Raw genomic sequence first — 17168 nt, 5'->3', positions numbered from 1 at the left:
TGAATGAATTTTATAATTTTAGACATTTACTTTTAAGAGTATTTAGGAGATCTTCCGAATCCCTCATTGTGTAGGGTATGTTATGCTAACTATTGATGGAGGTTAAGAGTTATTAACTTGAATGAAAAAACGAGGAGTTTAATCTTGAAGATTGTTTAAGGTACTTTAAAGAGTGATTTTCAATAACAAAATTAGTGGGAAAACAAAGTGTCAAAGGATTTAAAAAAAAATAGGTGTATTGATTTATCACTTTCTTGAATATAAAGAGAGAATAATTGGGAAATTCTCGTTAGCCATACAATTCACAAGCAACTATTGGAAATTCAAGATGCAAAGCAATTTTATGACTTTTTACTTGTGCATCCTATGAAAAGAAAAACTCTATTCCTTGATTGATTGATTAGGAGAACAAAAACTATAATTTTTTTAAACTTGAATTAAAATTTAGAAAAATTAAAAAGCATTTCAAGAGGGTGATTAATTTTTTTAATTTATTTTATTTGATTGATAAAAAATATAACAACAAATGGTTGTCTCTTGAAAGCTATTGTTGTCATTGTGTCATGGGAGTAATTGTTTCATCTAATTTCCAGCTTTTACATATATATGAGTGGGAGGTTTCATAGGTACACCCTATAGGTTTTTAAATACGTATGTGAAGTGTACAAAGTCCCATTGGGTAAGCAAAGAGTTGGTTTCCAATATCACATTAGCATCAACATCCATACTTTCTCTTCTCTTCGTCGTGTATAGAGTTATGAAGAGGAATTGTCCAAATCTAATTCCTATATTAATAATAAAATATCAACATTTAACTCGATAGTTATTGTCAAGATATTTGGAGGAGCCACATACAAACACAAGTTTAGCCTATAAGAATATTTCAAGGTTGATTGTGATGATGAGAATGAGGTAAGAAATAGGAGATACTTAAGGCTCGCTACATTTTGGATTAGAGATTTTAGATTTCCATATGTTTCCAAAAATACTTTTGATGATGAAAATGTTTGGATGAATTCTACAATATAAGAGGTATTTTAATTTGCCCATTCATTAAATAAATTCGGCAAAAGATGAAATTCATTGAAACACATAAGCAAAGATGTCATAAATAGAAGCTTGGCCTAGATCCAAAATAAGCTAAATGATCCCAATACCACTAGGAAAGAGCATGCAAACAATAGCAAGGCTCCAAAATCTCATCCAAAATAAAAGAAGAAAGTCATACGTCAAAAAAATCAACTCACTCAAGAGCTCCTAATTTTAGTGTTGTAGATCCCAAGGTATAAGAAGTAGAGGAAGAGAAGCCAAAAATAAAAGAAAATAATATATATTTTTAATTTAAGGTATGAACAATATGAAATGATATCATATACAACATTGTTGATGTTCCTATTCTCTCAAATTAGGCATCTATTACACTTCTTGCTTTGTCTCCATGCAAATCACCTTTTCCCACTCATGTTATTCAAATATTTTTACTTAGTTCATCGTAAGACCTATTAACTAAGAAATTTACTACACCACAAGGAAAATAGGATATCGAAAATACAGTGCCTAATATCCATTATTATCCAATTTCCTCCAAAAGAACACCTTTCTAGTACTTACCTCCTCCCGTTTCTCCTCCAATACTTCATGTGAAAAGGATCTAAGAACAAATCTCAAAAGAAGTTGATTAATCTCAAATTGAAGTTCTTGCGTGGCTTGATATAATTATGAAGAAAATAAAAATAATCTAGATTTCTAAATAAGCAACTCCAAGGAAAGAGCACCATGGTTATCTTTATTTATATTTGAAGATAATGAAAATATAATGCCAACTAAATGCATAAACACAAACAACTAATTTAAATGCACAAACTTTATACCTTCATGACTCCATGATGAGCTAAAGTGAATGCACCCAATCTTCATTTGATTTGCTCTTGTGAGTATTGAATATGTGGATTGCTCTCAATATAGCATAAAAAGGATGTGAAGCTAGTAATTTTGACATAAGGATGGTTTATTAGCAAGTGATGGATTTGTGAAAGGAGAGGGTTCCAATTTATAGATTTTTATGGAGGAGCAAATGATTAAGATTCAAAGTGGCATGGAGGGTTGAGATTGAAGGAGAGAAGATGAGTTGGATTGAGGTCATAGCCTTATGACATGGGTCATATTGGGAAGAATACTTGTCATGGGGAAGAGGGCAAGGTGTGCTCACACATCTTGGGAATAACATGAGGATGAGAAGTGGAAACAAAAGTGGCAAAGTGGAAGAGGTGTGAGCACCAAATAAAATTATTAGGTCAAAAGGTGAGGTGGAGGATGAAAAATGACTTGTATATGTAGGTCATTTATGAGGGGTAGTTACATGTGGACTTAGATAGATGGGATGCATTTAAAATTAGAAAAAATGTTAATGAGGTTAGGAATCAAGATAATTAGTTAGTTAATTAACTAATCTAGATTAGATGAATTTAAGATTTTCGCTAATGTGGGTTTTGATTTATTAAATTTAGTCAAACCTTAGAAGAATTAAAGACAATACAATTAAATATAAAATTAATTATGTCTAGGGATAATAATTGATTAAATATGATTTAATTACTTATTTTAGAAGAATGAAAAAGAAACATAATTAATTATGAAACTAATTATGTACATGATAATAATTAATTAAATATAATTTAATTAATTATTTTAAAAGAATAAAGACTATGGTGAATTAATAAATTCAAGTAGTCAAATTTAGGTGTCTACAATATTATTGCTCAAAGATCAAGGATAACATAAATCACTACACTAACTATAGACAAGAATGAGAGAAAATTTAACTTTTGTATTATCAATTATCAAAAGTGAATTTGGGGGTACAAACAAGAAATATAGAAGTTGAGAATGCTTAGTTTGTTGCATTTACCACATTTCTAGAATGAATTAGGTTATCAAATGAAGCAATGACACAAATAGTAGGTACAAAAAATGAATTCTTTTTTGATCGGTAAATAACAGCTAAGGGGCTAAACCCGTTTTATTAATAATATAAAATGTTACATCAGTTTTGTATCTATTTAGTTATCTTTGGATATGCTAGTCAGCTACCCAGACCACCTTTAGCCAAAAAACTACCCTTAAACAGGTGAAAAAGATACCCTCAAAATGTCCTCATAAGCAAAATGGGGATAGTCCTGTAGATACATTAACATATTGCCAACAAACTATAACATAAAGCTATAATAATTGTAATGAGAAGTAATTGAAACCCACCTAGCTCATGAACCAGACTGTTCCACCTCCCGGTTGCCAACTTAGCCTTGATTGGACACTTAGGTGCACAAGCCACATGTTCCTCTTGTAGACATCTAGAATTGTCCTAGCCTAATTAAATAAATATTTTTATTTATTTAATTGTTCCCCTTTCTTCTATTAATTAAATGAATATTTATTTGTTTAATTAATTCACAAATTCTTTTCTAAGCCCCTTTCTATCCTAATTTAAATAAATATTTTTATTTATTTAAATTATTTTTTTTCAAATCAAATAAATATTTTATTTATTTAATTTATGTGTTCCTTCTTCTATTAATTAAATAAGTTCTTTAATTTATTTACATTTTTCCCTTTCATTTGTCTAAATGACAAGTTGCCCCTTTTCCATCTTAACCATTTCCTTTATTTTATTATTTCCTCTATCTACTTTTTAATTCTTACCTGATCATCCTTTATCCCACCTCTTAATCCCATCCCTCTATTTATAGGATGCTCTCTATAAAAGAGGCTTCCTCCTCTCTCTTCATCAGTCGAATCTTGGAGCATACTTACATTCTGCGGAATTGACTTTAGCCTACATCATCACAATCACAATATGTTCTTCATTAAGCTCTTGTACAAGCATAAAAATCTAAGAGAAACATATCAAAACAAGATTAATGGAGCTAGGAGAACAATGAAGATCAAACCCATTTAAATGTGTTAAGGTATCTTTTGATTTATTTTATGATTTTGCATGTTTGATGGTTCTTCATTGACGTGGTGTTGAATTTCATTGTAGATCTAGGGTTTTGTGGTTGGAACTAGGGTTTGCAATATTAGGATTCAAATTCAGCATATACATTTTGGCATGCCTGGTGGGACTCTTGTTCCTTGTTTATAACGTTTTTTTTTTTGAGTTTTTCGTGTTTTTTGGATTTGCAGGCCAAATTTTGCGTCAAATTCTAAATGATTTTGTGTTTTTGGCAGATTCTATTGCATTTATGTTTCTTTTGTTAGATTCTAATTCTTATTACATTTTTGGTCATTATTGATGCATCTGCGGTCATTATTAAGCACATATACGACACATATCACCATTTTTTTGTTTTCTGCAATTATGTTTTGACATATTTTTGCTGTTTTCTATCGCATTCATGGCATTTTTAGGCACATTTGTGGTTCATTTCAATGCAAATTTGGTTAAATTGGGGTTTTTGGTCTTTTTTGCATTTTTTGTTTTGGCCGCATATTTGGCAATTTTTGCATGTATATGGTTATTTTTACTACGTATACAGTTTTATTTTGACGCGTCTATGCTAACTCCTAACATGTTTTTGGTTTGTGTTGCTGCGTCTGTGGTTTTGCAGGTATCCCATGCTTTTTGGAGTGTTTTTCATTTGTCGAAGGCCCCCTTTTATTAATTGCTTTAATTATCTTTCTTTAATCATTATGTTCGTAGGTTGGGGGTTATCATTTTAAACTACTACACTTATCTTTGCAAGATTAGCTAGGTGGTGTGTTTATGATTTCATAAAATAGCTCACATTTCAATTTGGTGCATTAAAAAGAACTCTTGTTTGAAGTGTCTTGTGCACTTGCACGCTTTATGTTGTAGAACCCTAAGGTGTTTGTAAAAGTATCATTTCCTCTCACCTTCGTAGACCTTGGGTAAGAGAAATCACTAAGCATCTTCTTTTTCATTTTTGAGGGTTGACCTTTGGAGAAGTAATCATCCCAAAAGGGAATGACCTAAAGTGGTTTGTCCTTTGAGTCGCTATATAAAAGTTAAAGGTGAAAACTAAAGCCTAGCTCATGAGTATATGCCGTTAGCGTCAATTTGGGGGTGGACTAAGAGACACACAGGGTTGTCTAAAGCCTTAGGCGGCTTACTAAGAGAGTGTAGGTACATGAGTCCCTTGAACAATGACTAGAAACCTTTTTATTTAGAGGCCCACCGTGTTGATTGAGTTGTTGGTGTCACTCTCAATGAAAAGGTGTAGCATCGCATCTTGAAGTTGTTGAATACACACCAGATGCTGAGAGGGAAGGTGGGGGGGGGTAAATCAACATTAACTAAAATTTCAGACTTCAATATCACATCAACAAGTTTATTCCAACCATTCACATCAAAGAGAACATCATAAATCATTCACACATGAACACCAACATTTTATACGTGGAAAACCCAAACTGGATAAAACCACGATGAATGCCAACTCACTGAATTAATCCACTATATAGAAATGTTTTATGAAAAGGGAGCTCACTGCTCCGAACTTGCGGACCAAGGCTAACTACACTTGGTGCAAGATACAATAAAAAGACTTGCGCACTGATACTAACTACAACATGGCAAGATACAAATTACAACTTATAGAAAAATAATTGTATGAACAAAGGCATCTCATTATGTTGATTACAGTCTCTATTATAGCACAAATTTAGACCTTACTGAAATATCCAAATCTCCAAATCTCCAAATCACTTCTCCTATAGCAACTGTCACCTCCACAATGCAATCCCTTCTGATGTAACAACTTCAATCACACCAACATCCTTGCATCAAGTTGCACACACATTGTTTAATTGAACACACATATATATCTCCTTATTTCTTTTCAACAAATCATCACATATATATCAATCTGGAACAAAAACATCCTCACCAAGTTGGCCAAAAGAAAGATTGAAATGCGTATGCACATTTTCGATGCAAGATATACAACCAAACCAAAATATGGAACACACAAAACATAATCTAGACCAAAACCCAATAAAACATGCAACATTGAACCAAATGAACACTTCATACGCAATCACTGGACCAAAAATATACCTTGCCTTAGAATTTGTTATCTCCAAGGAAGTCATATCTTGCTTGAGATATCAATTTGTGGCTATCATAGTCCTAATCTTATCATCATTTGGAACCTTACTCTAGAACCTTTTCAAGGAAATTCAAGGAAAACTCTCCACTTTTAGTCATTGTCACATCCTTTATCCATTATTCTTGATCATCTTTCTATCCGTCCAAGTCAAACCTTTCTCCTTTATGGTTGAAACTTGAGCCCAAAGACTTAGAAGAGAAGCCTAGGAAGCTTTAAGATCTCAAGACATAGATACTTATGCCTATGATGAAGAAGAATTTTACAATAACATGATGTTTGAAAAACACAAAAGTATGTAGATGATGATTCATTAAACTCAACTAAACTTCAAGATTATTTGTCCAACTTAAAATTCAACAAGTTGTTTGAGACAATTTTATGTAAGAAACCACAATGTTATTTCATGATTCTTGCCCAAGAGGGTGTCAAGTTAGCTTCCAATTTCAATGTATGTCAACTTATGGAGTACAATCAAGATGATGTTGCTACTAGCCAAAATAGACATAGAGATATCCTCATGTTTGAGTCACCTTCATCCATTTTGCAAAAATTAGATAGTCCTATCCACACACATACTCAACAAACTCGTCAGAAAAATCATACCAATGACCTTCACGGCCGAAGAACTACCAATACACATACTAATGACCAACATCAAGATCAACATCGAGATACCATTCAAGGTCATAATCATGGCCATGCTTCCATTAGACAACCTCATACTACCTTTGATGAGCACCATCACGATCATACTCAAGGCCAACATTAAGATACCCACGAAGGCCATAATCATGGTCATGGTTATACTAGACAACCTCCTGTTACATTTGAAGATCAACACCAAGGTCAAGCTTTCAATGCCAACCATACACACAAGTGAAGAAATTGCAGCAACAAATGGCTAGTATACACACACCTGTCAAGAAATAAACACTTCACAATATTTGTCCTTATCTTTTTGACATGACTATACCCATGCCACCCTTTCCCCCTAAATTTGATGTGCCTAAATTGGACAAGTACAAGGGAAAGGGTGATCCTAAGGAACATATTAGAGAATTTTTTAACGTTTGTATAGAGGTTTCCCATGAGGAATATTACTCAATGCACCTCTTCCCTTGCAATCTAGGGGGACAAGCTATGGAATGGTTTTCACGATTGCCACCTGAGATCCGTTCTTGGGGTGACTTGGATGATAAATTTATTCAACGCTTCTCCTATAACATTGAGCATGAGGTTTCAATGACAATGTTATGTACCACCAAACAACACAATAGAGAATCATTTTTGTTATTTTTACAAAGATGAAGAATTTTGGCTAGTCATTTCTCTTGTCATGTTCCATAAAAACAATTGGTTAAGATGTTCATGCATAACCTAAATCGGGAAATTGGATATGAACTTTGAAAATTATGCTTCACCACAACTCAAGAAGTTGTTGAGAGTTGTTGAAAAGTTCCTTCTTGAGCAAGGTCTTATCAAAATTTTTAAACAGAACAAAGATGATCCTAATACAAAGGAAAACCTCACTTTGGAATAAGAAAAAGAATATCGTTAATGATGGGTTGTGGATGCCAACTTGGTAAAACCTTTAAGCTTTCCCGGAAATAGTTCATCAAGTAATCAAGTGAATACCCAAAGGGAAAGAAGGCCTATGACACAAAGGAAATGCACACCTTTGTGGGAACCAATTAAGTCTGTATTATAGAAGTTGGTTGCTAATAAGCTCATCACTTTACCAAAAAATCGGTATTTTGAGCCAAAAGTTAAGCCAACATGGTGGAATGACACTGAATTTTGTGAATATCATAGAAACAAAGGGCACACGACTAGCAATAGTCATAAGCTTAAGAATCTTATTCAAGATCTCATTGAGAATGGTGCAATTGAAGTTGAGGGACATTCATTTAATGAAGAACTTGCAATTTTTAAGGATTCTTTTCTTAAACATGATAAAGGAAAAGATCCTAAGACCAATTCCAATGGCAATGCTAATTATGCCAATGTTTCTTATGAGTATACAAATAACCACATTTATGAGATAAACGATCACGTGTCTACCATTATTATCAAGGACAAAACCCCTAAATGTAATCTAGCAACTCATTGAAGTAAGGTAACTCTACAAGAAACCACATCCAAACCCTCTTCATCCTCCAATCAACATGACCTTGTTGAGAAAATTGGAAAAACACCTGCCCACATATCCATTCTTGATATTTCATGCATATCCCCTTCACATAAAGCCATCTTAGATGAAACCTTGCAAGAAACCTCTGTACCTATCAACCTAAATGTGGATCAGTTTCAAGGCATGATGGGACACATATCTTCACCTCATCATCTTACATTCACCAAGCAATACTATACATCCCCCAACAACCTCACAATGCACCTCTCAATATTGAAGGTTTTGTCCATAAACATCAAATAAAGTGAGTCTTGATAGACAGAGGTGAAAGTCTAAACATTTACACTTTGAAAGTTGTTTTGGCATTGGGATTCTTTGAAGGGTCTGTATATTCAAAGAGAAAGATAATAATCAAAGCATATGACAATGAAGAATGCTCATCCAAAGGAATAGTCACCTACCAATCAAAGTTGGGCTAGTTATACAAGACATGATCTACCAAGTTTTAGACTTTGATCTCATGTATAAAATCCTCTTGAGTCATCCTTGGATCCATGCCATGCATGCATTTCCTTCTACATAACATCAATGCATCAAAATCCCGCACAATGGAATAGAGATTACCATTCCCATGGATCCAAATCCATATATACATTATAATAACATTCATCATAAGATAGAAGCTACAATGACTGTCAATCGAGAAGCCATTTCATCTTCATCATATGTCAATCTCGTCATTAAAAGCTTCTGTGTGTGTGAAAAAGTGAACCTGTAGCTGCAAGCACAACACTTCAATTAAGTCATTATATGCATGGTTAGTAATCAATAATCAATAAAAATAAACCATAGCAAAGCGACCCATTGCCTTCTAAATGATGCGAGTATAAGATTGCTCTCAGTTTGTTATATGCAATACCAGTGACTATACTACACCAAGAGGAAGGATTTAATCTATATGATATTAAGCTATATGGATGCAAGATAAATGAATAATTCAAGAAATAATAACCAATTCAAGCAATAATAACCAATTCAAGCAACAATGGATGCAAGCAATAATGGATGTAAGATGGATGCAAGTAATCTAAAAAAAACAATAATAATCAATCAATGATTCCAGAGCAAAATCGTATTCTCCAAAAATCTCCGGGGTGAATTGGAATGAGAGCTGATGACTGAATTTATAGAGAATTACAGAGAGATGATGAAAAAGCTCAATTTAGGATTAATTGAAATAATTGAGAAATCAGGTTAAGTTAACCTTGAGATAGATTCCAATTATAGTTCAATTGAAATGCATTTGAATTAGAAGTCCAAGTTGCATTGGAAAACAATAATAAATCAATTCCATGCATTTGTGATAAAAATAGATAATTCTTCAATTTAGTCAAGAAAAGAGTCTTCTTAATGCAACTGAACTTCTTTTCTAAAAGCTTTGAGTTCCAATTTAAGAGAATAATTACTAATTCAATTAATTGCTTTTCTGATTTCAAGTTCTCAATTTAGAAAAAGAAATAATATCTCAAGTTTGATTTCTCTCTTAATTCAATTTTTTTTTTTTGATTTTTGTTTCAATTCAACTCTTTGTTTTGTAATAAATTCTTCTTTTTGTAGTAAATTAATTCTTTTTTGCACGATTGAATGGCAAATTTATTAATTAATTAAATATGCAAAGATATTTAATAAATTAAAATAGGATAATTGATCAAAATGAATATTCTTGGAATGATTCAATTAATTAAATAAATATTTAATTAATATTGGGTAATTGATTTTGCCATGCGATATTTGATAATTAAAGAATTAATTATGTGCTCAAGATTGATTTAATTGCCTTTTGGTTAGGACCTTGGTGATGTTGTCGAGATTAGGGGCCCATGGTTTAGATGGCCATTTTTAGGGTATTACATTTGCCCCTCTTTGAATTAATGTGCGAGCAGGGCGTTGGTTCAAAGAATGTGTGATGTCTAGGAGATGTCAGTTCTGAACTTGATTGATCACGAACTAGATGAAAGCAAGGTGTTAGCTTGATTCGAAGCGACAAAGCTAAATGAAGTTTGATTAAAGCGATACCGATCCCGAACTTGATTGAACTGAGGAACGATAGAAAACAAAGATACCGAACTTGAACTTGATTAATCAAGAAGCGGATCTTACTGATCTAGAACTTGATTGAACTGAGATGTAGTGAGTGATGATAAAAATCGATCTTGAACTTGATTGATCAAGACACGATGATGAAGATAAAACTTGTCCAGCTTGATCAAGAAATGAATACTGAACACCTGCTTAGATTGAGTGTGATCAAAGATACTCTTTAAACTTTTTGATTGAGTTTAAACGAATAATCAGTTTGATTTGAAGCGATGAAACTGATTAATGTTAAGAGATTAATTCAGATGAAAGACAAATATCAGCTTGATTTGAAGCGATGAAACTGATATGCCCCTAGCGAATGATTCGATTCAGATGATCGAGAGATCTCAACTTGATGTGAAGTGATGAAGCTGAGATGCCCCTTAACAATAAGAATTGATTTTATTTTAATTGAAAAGATTTTGCTCGACTTTTGATGAAAATTTGAAAAATTTCTCGACATTTTGAAGAATGTGAAGTCATAAGGTCACAAGTATGCCCCCTCGGGAGCGAAATCGAAAGATAGCGAGGGTACATGATTAAGGCAATTGTGTGACAAAGAATAACTTATTTGAGCACGAATTGATTTTGAAGAATATTGAAGATTTGGCAATGATTGAATTGATCGCAAAGTTGACTAGTAGAATTGAAATTGATATTCAGCGTTGATTGTTGAGAAATTGAGCTCAACTTGAAGACAGGATAAGCATTTGATGAAAAGAGTGCTAAGTGGTCCAAATTGTGAAATTGACTAGCAAGATGATCTCGATTTTCGATTTCGATCCTGAAAATGGAACCAGAGCAGGCACATTAGCCAAGGGTTCAATTTTCGTGTCCATCGGAGCAAGTTGAAAAATTAGGTTTTTGGCAATATATAGGACGAAAGTGTCATTTTCAATTCATTTTAACCCTCCAAGTTTGAAAATTCAAAAAGCCTTCTGCGAAGAAAAATGGTGGTCCCTACTCGTTAGCATCGATTTGAGCGCCAGAGACGTCACAATCGACCTCGAAACTACGAGCCAGCGGTAAGTGATCAATCTTAAGCCTCTTTATGTTTCCAATTTTGAATTTTTTTGTTTATTTTTCACATTTTTGACGGGTTTTGGGTCGGGTGTCTCGGTTTATCGTGTGAGACAGGATCCTATCTCGTACGAGAAACTGACAAATTTTCTTTTATCGTTTAAACCCATTAGAATTGTCGTACGAAGCCCACCCTTATGTCGTACGAGAGGTCGGTTAAAAGACCATTTTGTCGTGCGTTATATAAAACTTTGTCATTTGAGGCTGTTTTCTCGTACGAGAGCCATTCCTGACTCGTATGAGATTCTGTTTAACTGTGTTTTGTCGTTCGAAAAATAGTGACCATTTTTGAAAGTGTAAACATGAAATTTTGCTTTGGCATTTGACTTAGTTGGATTTGCATGATGTTTAACTTCTCTTGTAGGATTATTTGGAATGTTTTCTAATGTTTCATTGTTGGATTGTTGCAGGTTTGCTTACCTCCTGTGCTCTTCAGATGTGTATATCCACCCACGATGGCTTTAGTTCGGGATTTGTTTGAGGTTGAGCAGGCCCATATTGATATGTGTGGCTTTACTCACCTGATACAGTTACCTGATATCCGTGTGAACCACGGGATGCTCACAGCGTTGGTAGAACGATTTCATTTGGAGCATAATACCTTTCATTTTCCAGTTGGGGAGTTGACCATCACTCCCGAGGATGTGTACAGGATCCTTCGTATCCCTTTTGCTGGGGATAAGGTGGACTATGATACCGCATTGTTACTTGGACTGCAGGCACTGAGGAACATTTTCAGGGATCTAGATATCTTGACTCGTTCTATGAGTTGGGATATATTGATGGGCAAGTACAGTGAGGAGTATCCGCTGGCATGTGCTCTAGCAGGGTTCATCGGTTGCTTTTTGATGCCAGACCGAGGGCAATAGAGTTTTCAGAGCGGATGGGGCCGGATGCTCGAGCGATTGATAGAGTCCCCTTAGAGACTTGGCTGGGTTTCTTGTTTACTAGCCCACATGTATCGAGAGATGCATGAGATTGTTTACAGAGAGGGGCGGAGCATGGTTACTGGGGTATATATTTTGCAGGTGTGGGCTTGGGAGCACCTTCCCGTGTGTCGGCCGATACTGATAGACAACAGGGAGCCAGGACAACCGATCATTTATAGATATGCTGGATATATCACGCAGCCCCATCTGGGAAAGATAGACTTCTGGAGACGGCAGCTTGATGACTTGATAGCTGTCGTATGGCAACCATATAGAGGGTTAGAGCCGTGGGATGACTGGCGGGCAGTGCGGAGAGATCTGTTTGTCACACGCCCATTGATTGGGAGATCACAGACTGTTGTGGAGTGATTCGTCGTTTCACGAGTGATGAGACAGTATGGCCGACCTTAGGGGATCTCATAGGAGTTTACAACATATGCTAGGTATGCTGACGAGGAGAGGCAGGGTTGGGCACCTAGGCTATCTTATGCCTTGGCTATGTAGGAGCTGACAGGTTTACACCGCTTGAGGTGGGATTACCTGGATGATATAGCAGATGTGGGGGTATTGCCCCAGTATAGAGATTACTTTTAGCAACATCCTTTCCCACATTTGACAGATCTGGGTGAGCAGGCTCCTCACATTGAGGATGTTGAGGAGGATGCCCTCGCACCGGCACAGGGACAGGGCCAGAGATAGGGCCAGGCACAGAGAGCTGAGGCTCCACGACGGGGTAGTGGTGATCCGGGTGCGAGCAGCAGCAGGGTACCAGCTCAGGGTAGGCAACAGAGGAGTGAGGGTGGATCCCTAGGGGGAGTGGGTGAGGCAGAGGAGGAGAGAGAAGCTCCTAGACAGGTACGACAACGGAGAGAGGAGCAGAGTGGAGGTGGTTGTTGCGGTGGAGATGGGGGTGGAGATGGGGGACCTGCGAGAGAGCATGGACAGGATGCTGGTAGGTCGATGAGAGCACATCTTGCAGAGCTGCAGTCACAGTTGATAGTGGCACAGATTCAGCTGGCGGAGCGAGACCGACAGCTGGCCGAGGTGAGGACTGAGCGTGATCGCCACATTGCGGCTTTGAGAGCAGAGTCCAGAGAAGAGATAGAGTCTCTACGACAGGAGGTCCTTCTCCAGAGTAGTAGGGCATCTTATTACGTAGCAGCGTATAGTGCTGTAGTTCCTATTGCATAGCAGGTGCAACCTTATTCGTAGTATATGGCCCGATCAGAGGGAGAACGAGCACCTCGACAGGATCTCGGGCATCAGGCTCCTCCTCCTCCACCAGGCGATGAGGGAGAGGGTGCGAGCTAGATGATTCTTTTTGTAGCTAGGAAATTTTTTAGCTAGGAAATTTTTTTGTAGACACACCCATATTTTTGTAGCCTATACGATTCTTGCTCCGATGGGAGTTTGTACATGTCATTGGACATTATTTTGTACTCTTAGACTTGAGATGATATATATATATATATATATATATATATATATATATATATATATATATATATATATATATATATATATATATATATATATATATATATATATATATATATACGAGATCCGATTTGACTTCATTGTACTTGTGTCAATTGGTTATGAGATGTTTTTATATGCTTTATTCTATATGTATGCATTTCTTTTTCAGCATGAATGTATGTATTGCAAATGATTATGGATGTCTATGTTTTTGTTTCTTTTCATATGAATGCAAATGAGTAATAATGAAATGAATGAATCTATATAAGATGTTTATGCATGTAGCTAATATCTCAAAACACAAGTACTCGATCGAAGAAATGATGAAGAAGAGACCACTTAGCGAAGAAATGATGAAGCTTCCAGCTCTTATTCAACAAATAAAGAGATCATTATTATTACACCAAAATCACTCTAAAGTCACAAAATGCAAAATGATATGCAAAATGCAACCTAAACCTAGTCACTGGATTTAAAATGCTTAAGATTCATCATTGAGCATAACGAACACAACAGGCAGGTTAGAGTTCCTTTCTTTTTCAATGTGCAATATTAATTATCTTGTCCACAATGACCCTTTTTTCGTTCATATCCTTGGATAGATTTCGCAGGGACCCGAATTGCATCATAAAGAAATTTCCTCAAAACAGACAAAGAAATGATATGGACCTCCCTGTAGCATACAAATAAGCAGAGTTGAGGTATGTGAGGCGATTTCACCTTAATGTGAAGGCTCTTATCACAGACACCCAACTAATTTATATGTTTCCAGATCATTGAGATCATTCCTACAAGCAGAAAACAAAGAAAATATTATGCCCCCAATCCTTGCTCCTCTTAGTCAATATAGACTTCCTCGAGTTACTCAGGGGGATAATAATCGAAAACCAATATAAAAGACAACATACAAAGAAAATTTTAATGCATAGCTCAAACTGTTTAGTGATTGTTTTCCGTTATGCTGTTTTGCTTGTTAACTCAGTGATAAAAACTCTGTAGTAGTCTGGAGACAGATGACTGACTCGGAGTGGACGACCGGTTTTCACTGACGGGAAAATGACTTGTTTGATGTTGCTTAGGACATGGGATGTGCTCTGTCGATTTTCCTAAGACTAGGGCATTGATCAGTTTTAAGTCATGTGGGTTCCAACGAACCAGGGTGTCACGAAAGTGATTGCAAAATATGTACAAGCGAAAGCAAAGATGCATGAAAGCGGGAAATGCCAACGTTGCGTTGATAGATGGAGCGCTTGAGTACAAGAGGCGCTTGTTTACCAGGTTTTCACCTGCTTGGCAGAGAATTTTTTTTTTTTTTTACCAAGGTGCCTGTTTACCAGGTTTTCACCAGGGCATTTTCTCTTTTACATTTTTTTTTAATTTTTTTTAATTTTTTATGATTTTTCCATTTTTTTTTACTTTTTTCAAGACTTTTCCAATTTTTAGGATTTTTTTAAAAAACTTTTTCAGCTGTACAGTTTGCTGGAGCAGAGAATGCTAAGTAAAGAATCTTTTCAGGTGGATGGTGTTAATCGGTTCTTGGAGCTATTCTCCTTCTGATGTTGAGAGCTGATAGGCACCAGAGTCGAAGACTGTAGTAACGATATAGGGACCTAGCCAGTTGGGTTCAAACTTCCCTTTGTTGTCTCGAAACTGTTGATTTTTTGGATTTTCTCTTAGTACTAGGTCTCCAACCTGAAATTCTCTTTGTCTAACCTTCTTGTTATATCCTCTGGACATTCTCTTTTGGTACACTCTGAGATGATCAAATGCCACTTGCCGACGTTCATCCAGTAATTCGAGTTCTTGCAATCTAGATATTCTGTGATCTTCATCAGTAACAAGACCTTGCAACGAAACTCTTAGAGATGGTATTTCTACTTCAATAGGTAATACTGCTTCGGACCCATACACCAAAGAGAAAGGTGTAGCCCCAGTAGGTGTTCTGATACTTGTTTTGTAAGCCCATAGTGCATGATTGAGCTACAGATGCCAATCCTTCCCGGATTTGTTCACTGTTCTGTGCAAGATAGTTAATAGCTTCTTATTAGATGCCTCGACTTGTCCATTACCTTGAGGGTAATATACTGATGACTAGTGTTGCTTTATTTTGAATTTCTCACAAAGTTCATCCAGGTCTTTATTCTTAAACTATCCTCCATTATCAGTCACAATGGACGAAGGTATCCCATACCTGCAAATTATATAGTTTAGGATGAATATGGCGACTTGTTTACCAGTTGCTTTGATGAGCAGAACCGCCTCTACCCACTTGGTGAAATACTCAGTGGCCATTATGATGAATTTATGTCCGTTGGATGATGCAGGATATATCTGACCAATGAGATCAAATGCCCATTGCTGAAAAGGCCAGTGTGTAATGAATGGTATGAGATCCCTCGCCGGGGCATGTATGAGATTTCCATGAAGCTGACATTTCTCACAAGTCTTAGCAAATTTTATGGTGACTTTTTCCATATCTGGTCAGTAGTAGCCAGCCCGTAATAGTTTTCGAGCTAAAGTAAAACCATTTGAATGAGATCCACAAATACCTTCATGGACTTCCGATAATGCACATTTAGGCTCTTCAGTTTCTAGACATCTAAGCAATGTACCATCCAAACCTCGTCTAAATAAATCGTTAGCTATGATAACATACCGCGAAGCATTTCGAGTTAGGTTTCTTTTCTCATTTTGGGTAAGATTTTCAGGAATAATTTGATCACATAGATAGGAATCGATGTGGCTATATCTGGATGAGTCGTGTCCAATAATAGAACAAACTATTTGGGTTTCAGGGGAATCATAAGCTGGGTAACGTAACTCTTCCACCAGGAATTCAAAGCGAGCATTGAACTCTTGTAATTTAGGTATGGATGCCAAAGTGGCCATAGCATCTACAGCTCTGTTAGTAGACCTTGGGATCTGCTGGAATGACACAAAAGAAAAGTACTTCTTGAGATCGTCCACCATTCTCTTGTAAGGCATCAATTTCTCATCCCGAGTCTGATATGTATCGTTGATTTGATTGATGACCAACTAAGAATCTCCATAAATATGTAATTCAACAACCTTCCATTCAACGGCTAGCTTTATCCCATTTACCAAGGCTTCATACTCTGGAATATTGTTTGTGTAGGGGAATAAAATCTTGTAAGATTTTGGGATGGAGTACTTTTGAGGAGTAATGAATAATATGCCAACACCTAAACCATTTTGAGTAAAGGACCCATCAAAGAACATCTTCCAAGGTTGTTGAGTAAGATGCATTATTGATTCATCTGG

This window comes from Cryptomeria japonica, chromosome 3, assembly GCF_030272615.1.
Source record: "Cryptomeria japonica chromosome 3, Sugi_1.0, whole genome shotgun sequence".
Classification (NCBI taxonomy): domain Eukaryota; kingdom Viridiplantae; phylum Streptophyta; class Pinopsida; order Cupressales; family Cupressaceae; genus Cryptomeria; species Cryptomeria japonica.
Note: the sequence above shows the minus strand (reverse complement) of the source record.